The sequence below is a fragment of the Rhipicephalus sanguineus genome, unplaced genomic scaffold (assembly GCF_013339695.2).
Source record: "Rhipicephalus sanguineus isolate Rsan-2018 unplaced genomic scaffold, BIME_Rsan_1.4 Seq944, whole genome shotgun sequence".
NCBI classification, from domain to species: Eukaryota; Metazoa; Arthropoda; class Arachnida; order Ixodida; family Ixodidae; genus Rhipicephalus; species Rhipicephalus sanguineus.
In genome coordinates this window covers 136,656-144,019 of record NW_023616348.1, presented here as the reverse complement: position 1 = coordinate 144,019, position 7,364 = coordinate 136,656, and positions in this window count along the sequence as shown.

Below are 7,364 nucleotides of genomic sequence, written 5' to 3'. Positions count from 1 at the left end.
CCGCAGGGTTGTCGCCCCGCAGAGCAAGGCCGGCTGCTCGCGCGCATACGTGGACAGCCTCCATGCAGTCCGCAGTACGGCCACCAGAAGACTCTTTTCCCGAGGGAGTTGATGGCAATTTCTGTTGACTGCGGTCACTTGTAGAGGGTTCCGGATGAACTTTTCCCGATTTCCGCAAGGAGCGGTGTCTTTTGGCTCCAAGTCCAACTGGGCCTCAAGTGGTCGATGTTCACAAACCAGAAATGGTCTCCCACTTTGACCACAAGCGTGGAGTCCCTTACTCGTTCTACCAGGACAGCTGCGTCCCATGAATGGGTTTCCGCTCGTGTACTCTTGACGAAAACTACATCACCAGCTTCCATCTCCCTTCCTCGGCCCTCGCTTCCATGGGTGGCGTCTCGGTCTTGACGACTCCGCATGTCCTGCACAAAACATTACGAGCGAATGCTTTATTCGAGGTGATCGTTGCAGGAACAGCTCCGCCGGCGTTCTTCCTGAGACAGAACAAGCAAGAAGTCGCTGGCCGGTTCGGTGATCGTGCTTGAGGAGAGTGGCTGACTGGACTAGCCGTTCTGCTGCCCCGTTCGACGAAGCATGATGTTGTGGCGTGCGTCGAATCCTACGAGAGCACGTTGTAAAATAGAACTCTTGTGCAGTTATCGCTGACCTCCGGATAGCCATACGACGCAAATATCTCTTCCAGACAGTTGAATGTTTTTGACGTTGTTGTAGTGCGGAGGCATTTTGCTTCTATTGGAGCAAGAGTCTGCTAGAAGAAATAAGTTGGAGCCATCCTTCATAGCCAAGTGACATGGGCTTTCTGCCAAACCCGAGTAGCAGTGGCGTAGCCAGGGGGAAGGGGACCACCGGGCCCGTACGTGCCCCCCCCCCCCCGAATTTTTTTTGCCATGGCATACAGAGCAAAAAATGACACTCATTCACATCTGCCTGCCCGACCCCCACTTCAGATCAAGGAGGTGCCCCCCTGAAAAAATTTCTGGCTACGCCCCTGCCGAGTAGGATACGTCCATGGATGCAATGGTCTTGGTGCCTTCGTAGGCATGGTCGTTTGGCACTCCCTACAGCGGCTTCAATGTCCTTGTCAGTCATCGGCCACCAAACAAATGACCTAGTGAGCATCTTCGTTGCATTCCTGGGTGCTTTTTATGCAGCAATGCGAGCACTGCTTCTCAAAGTTCGTCCGGAATGATAACTCGCTGGTCCCACGTGATGGAGCCTTGCTCGTATGACAGCTCGTTTCGACGAACGCAAAACGGCTGAAATCGGCCATCGTAGTGCGTGCGCCAGGCGCATAATGTGAACTCTACAACTTTGGAAAGAATGCGATCTCTTTTAGTTGCATCAGCCAGCTGACTCGCGGTGAGTGGCGTTGAATCAAAAACTGCAAGGCATTCTTGAGTGTCGTCTCTAGGTTTCGCTGGAACTGGCAGTCTTGATAGCGCGTCGGCAACTTCCATGCTCTTGTCGCTTCTGTACTGTCAACGTGATAGCCCAACCATAGAATAAAGAACCAATTTGGAGAAGGGAAACTGGGGGGCTATTTCGTAAGCGTTCTGTCACAGAACGGAGGCGGGCACGGAAAGGAACGTCACTAGAGGACGAGAGGGACGTGCACGGGATTAGTCGAGGCTCGTCTCATGGTCAAGTCGTGAGAATAGCCACAGAACGGGCGGAGGCCCCGTGGTGCTATTCTCAAATTCCGCCATATTGGCTGATTTGATTGGTTACGCGAGGTCGTTCGTGATGTGACGCTGCAGTAACTTTATGACACAGGATTTTGCGATGACGTAACGTGATAAAAAATACTTAATGTTTTTCCGAAGAAGCGCTTCGCCGTACTCTACCCCGTAGAAATAAAAGTTTCCGCTGAAGAACGAAAGCGAAATGTGGTGCTAGGCTGTGCGTACGGTAGACTTGCGGCTTATCGAAACCACTGCTCGCTTGACAAAGAGCCGTCATGCCTGCAACACGACTGGGCATTGAACTGATGCTGCTCGTTGCGTCATAGGATCTCACTTTTTGTAGCGTCAATTTGACGTTGCGTGACGTTGTGACCCGCCAAATTTGCTGCTTAAAATGTGAGAACAACGGAGTACTCAAAATTGGCCGCCATATTGTTGTAAGCTGAGTTGCTTGTTCGATGTGCCGCCTCACATACGTATTTCTAGATGTCATTCCGTGAGTTACTTTACAAGCATGTTTTCGGCTAGTAATATTATAAAGTGTTGTATATGAAGCTTCCTTGTAAAAAGACAAGGTTGTTATTTAATTTGACTTGTTCGAAGTAGTGGCTCTCGCCACGAGAGAACGCCAGATACGCGAAGAAAAATTGCGCTGCCCTTCATCATGTAGTGGCTGGAGCTGCAGGAAGAACGAAAGTACCGCGGTGCTTTTGCGATGACCGATATAATGTTTCAGCTGCGGTACCGGCTGACGAAGAGCATTGTGCGATGGCTGTGCGAGGAGCTTCGGCAGGACCTGGAGAGGCGGCGTACGGGCACGACAATAGCCCCGACCGTTAAGCTGCTAGTGCTTTGCGCCCTTCTCTTTTTCGCCACCGCCAGTTACGACGGCGCGATCGCAAACAACGAGCACGTCGCGACGAGTTAGTTCAATGTGGGCCTCACGATTTATGCTGCCGTGCAAGCGATTGCCCAGCGCCTCGGCAATGAGTGGATCGCCCTCCCTGCCAAAATGAAGGCTTTGCCCACATCGCTCCAAGATTTGAAGGCTGCGTCGAGGCGGTCGACGGCCCGTTTGTGTGCATAAGTGCGCCGTATGTGTAGTGTTATCGGTTCACTCGAGACTGTGACGCAGGCATGGCCTGAGCACCCGAGGAGCCCGCAGTAAGACAAGCGGTCGACACTGAACCCAAACAACAACTAACTTTATTCTACTCTGTACATCTCGGAGGGGGCGCCACTCCTTAGCAGAATAGTAGCGACCTCTACATCTCCCCCCTTTCTGCACATTCGGCAGTCATAAGTTCAGACGGTCCGGTGTGACCACGCGTCGGCCACTACGCGTTCACACAACGCCATCGCGGCCACCAACACCACCAACACCAACACGATCACCAGCCCGTCCCGAGTCGCTCGTCGTTACCGTGGTACTTGGAGGACCTTGAGATGAGTGAGCTACTTGCGGCTGTGGCTCGGTTGCTTCTGGTGAAGCTTGTGGTGGCAACGATGATGCTGGACCAAAGGGGACAAGGTGACACCTGTTACGCTGCAAGATACCGCCTTGTCCTGTTTCTATTATGTAGCTCCTAGGTCTCTGTGCTGGGCTTAACACAGTTCCCTTTACGTTTTCTGGCCGCACCCAGACTTGTCCTACAAGAAGATGCATTTGATGCCTGGCCCGATGACGCCGATTGTAGTTCCTTTCCTGCTTTCTTTGGTAGGGTGCGTTCCTCGACGCTACTGCGTCTTTTGGTCGCACGTTTGAATGTAGCAATTCTTCCTTCTTAGGGACTTTGGTCCTTAGCCGACGACCCATCGAGAGCTGAGCTGGGCTAAAACCGTTGACGCCCGGGGTATCCCTGTAACATAGAAGAGCCATTTGAGGGTCTTTTGCCTTGAAGAGTTTTTTGACCGTCCTGACCATTCTCTCCACTTCCCCATTTGATTGGGCGTAGTGGGGACTGCTTGTCGTATGGACAAAGCCATACGAGGAAGCGAAGGTTGCGAAGTCTTGTGACGGGAATGGCGGGCCATTGTCAGACCGAATTTCCTTAGGTATCCCATGGCGGGCGCACATGCTCTTTAGCACATCCACGACAACTTGCGCAGTTGTCCTCCTCAAGGTTATCACCTCTGGGTACCTGGAGTAGTAATCAACTACCAGGAGGAAAGTTTGCCCACAGAAGTGAAATAGATCCATGCCGAGAAGTTGCCACGGACGATCCGGGAGAGACAAGTGGCTCAGCGAAGCTAACTCGTGTGACAGCGCATGTCTCACAGCTGGCGGCCAGAGAGGTAATGTCATTGGAGATGCCAGGCCACCATACTGAATCTCGCGCCAAGGCTTTGCTTCTGTTACAGCCTTGATAGCCCTCGTGTTAGCGCCAAGACTGTAGATCGAAGTGACGATGGGATCACCAAACAGGTACCTTTGAGCAGTACGCCGTCGCAAACAGAAACTTGATCGATCACCGAGGAATACTTGGAGATGTGCAATGGCAGCTTATTTTTCCGAGGCCACCCCCGCTGACTGAAGGAGATTAATGTAGTGCATACGCCATCCGAAGTTTGTGCTCGAAGAACTTCCTGCACATTTAGGGGCAAAACTTCAAACGTGGCAGCCACTGTTTCTGAAACATAGAGCTCCATCACATCAAAGGTTGTGCGAGCCACAGTTTCTGTGGTAAGGATTTGCACAGCATCCGCGGAAGATTCATTCGGGTTGTTCATGCGAGAGAGAGTATCCGCTGTAGCCAAAAGCTTTCCAGGCACATGAAGTATCTTAAATTGGTAAGGCATTGCTTTAATCCGCAGCCTTTGTATTCTAGGAGGCAACATGTCGAGCTCCATCTTACCAAAAAGAGAGACGAGGGGTGGGTGATCTGTCTCAATATCCAGTGGGATGCCACGCACAAATTCGTCGAACCTCCAGAGAGCCCAGGTTATAGCCAATGCTTCCTTTTCAGTTTGTCTATATCTCTGCTCCGTCTTTGCCATTGCTCTGGAAGCAAAAGCGACAGGATGGCGCTCGCCTGATGGCTGCGCCTGCAGCAGGACTGCCCCAAGTCCAAACGAACTAGCATCAGCTGAGACAATGGTGGCATACAACGGATTGTACTTGGCCATACACTCATCGGATGTCAGTATCTCCTTCACCCTGACGAATGCGGCCTCCTTTCATGCTGCCAAGTCCAACTTGACTACTTGTTGAGGAGGGCTCTGATTGGAGCGGTTATTTCAGAGGTGTGTGGCAAGAACCTAGCTAGGTGATTGATCATCCCGAGAAGACGCCTGACGCCTGCATCGTCTTTTGGAGCTTCCATGGTCTTGATGGCTGCTACCTTCGCTGGGTCCGGCTTGATGCCTAGAGCGGACACGATTACTTCAAGGAACGGCACTGGCACACCGAATAAGCATTTGTTCTTGTTCAGCGTGACCGCGGCCTCAGCAAGACGGTACAGAACCTGGTTCAGTCGGTCCTCATGTTCCTCTCGAGTACGTCCGAAAACAAGTATATCGTCGATCATATTTGCTACCCCTTCCTGTCCTTCAAGAATTCTGGCCATCTGCTTCTGAAAACACTCGGGCGCTGAGCTTATATCAAATGGAAGGCGGCAGAAGCAGTACCGGCCAAAAGGGGTTATAAAGGTCGTGAGCTCTTGAGAGTCCGTAGTCAGTTTCACTTGGTGGAAACTCGCTGTGGCGTCCAGCTTGGAGAACACCGTTGCGCCTCCGATAGGCCCGAGGACTTGTTCAACCGTTGGGAGGATGTGACGTTCCCGAAGTACGACTTGATTCAGCCGGGTTAAGTCAACACAAAGACGGTACTCTCCTAACGCTTTAGGGACCACCACCAGTCCAGAACACCACGGCGTTGGATTGTCGACGCGACGAATCATTCCGTCACTTTCGAGCTTGTTCAGCCCATGCCTCACGGTTTCGTGTAGCGGAATCGGAATGCGTCGAGGCACGCTGAGGGAGAATGGTGTAGCACCAGGCTTCAAGCGGATTCGATATTCCTCCTTGAGAGTGCCAAGTCCGCGGAACAGGTCAGCTTGAAGTGATGCCTCAGGGGCCTGCACGTGCCAATGAATTTCACAACATCGAGGGCTTGTATAGCCGGAAGTCCCAGAAGAGGGACAGAGAGCGATTCAATGACAGAGTCGCTGCAAGGACGTCTTCCCGCGCCAACGAAGTTGGGCTGTATATGAACCGAGTACCCGCAGTGGTTGACCTCCAGGACCGGTAAGTACAGTGTCAACCTTGTCCAGCTTGGCTGGAAGCTTGGGGAAGTCTTCGGGTATAGCAAACTTCGGCGCCAGAGTCAACTTTAAATTGCATCGTGTAGTCGTGCACGGGGACGTCCACTAATAAAGACGTGGCTCCCGCCTCGACGGTGCTCATGTGAATGGAGCCGACTTTTTGCTTCGATTTCCGCGAGCGACAAACTTCCGCGAAGTGCCCCTTCTTTTTGCAAAAGTTGCAGAGCGAGCTGCGTGCCGGGCATTGCGTTCGAGGATGAGACGCGCGGCCACAGAATCCGCAGGTGGGCGTATCTGCATTATGATGCTCGGAAGAAGGCTTCGCGCTCCGGTGATGACGAGCAGACTTCTGCATCTTCCTATCGTCCATTTGCAAAGCGTTGGGGCTATTATAACTTGCTCCAGCTTGCGACTGCCGCTTTTCTTTTTCCTCGTCTCGGCAGAGCTGGTCTGAAAGACGCGAGTCGCGCAAGCCGACGACGAATCAGTCCCGTACTAGCCTTTCTTCAACTTGCACTGAAGGATAGGCGCAGCGTTTCACTATCCTGCATAACTCGGCATAGTATCCGTCAACGCTCTCGCATGACTGCTGTACGCGTCTGTGAAAACGCGATGACTCGTATAGTTCATTGCTTGGATGCACGAACTGCTCTGTGAAACGGTCTACCACAGTCTCGTAGGAATTGAGGGACGCCGCATGAGCGAAAATGTGTCGAGGAGCGGACGTGCTTCGGGGCCCATGCAATATAAGTGCGAGCGCACCTGTGTTTCCTCCGGTGAATTCTTGAGAACCGAGATGGCTGCGTAGTCGTCGAAGCGACTTTTCCACGTCGGCCAGGTCCCAGCGTTGCCGATGTCGAACGGCTCCGGCGTCTGAAGGTTCACGCCCATCCACTTCGGGCTGGACTGCTAGGTAGGCATGATACGGACGATGGGTAAGCGCGACGTCGTTGCTCGATCCCACTTCTGACACCATGTAGTGTTATCAGTTCACAGGAGACTGTGACATAGGCATGGCATGAGCGCCTGAGGAGCCCGCAGTAAGACAACCGGTCGACACTGAACCCAAACAACAACTAACATTATTCTACTCCGTACACCTCGGAGGGGACGCCACTCCTTAGCAGAATAGTAGCGACCTCTACAGCATGAAAAGGACAACGGCAGCAAGGCTGCCTACTTTTGCCACAAGAACTTTTACGCCCTCAACGTCATGGTGGCGAAAACAATTTTCATCGTATTTAATCTTGCGCATGCCATTAGTACAATGCAAAGTAGGAACGTGAAAGACAGCTTTTCGCCACTCTCCAATGTTTTAACGACATTTTCCGTGTCTCGAACTGCAGTGATAGAAAAGAATGCAGTAGTCGCGGTAAACTGAGTTTCCGTCACTATTTAG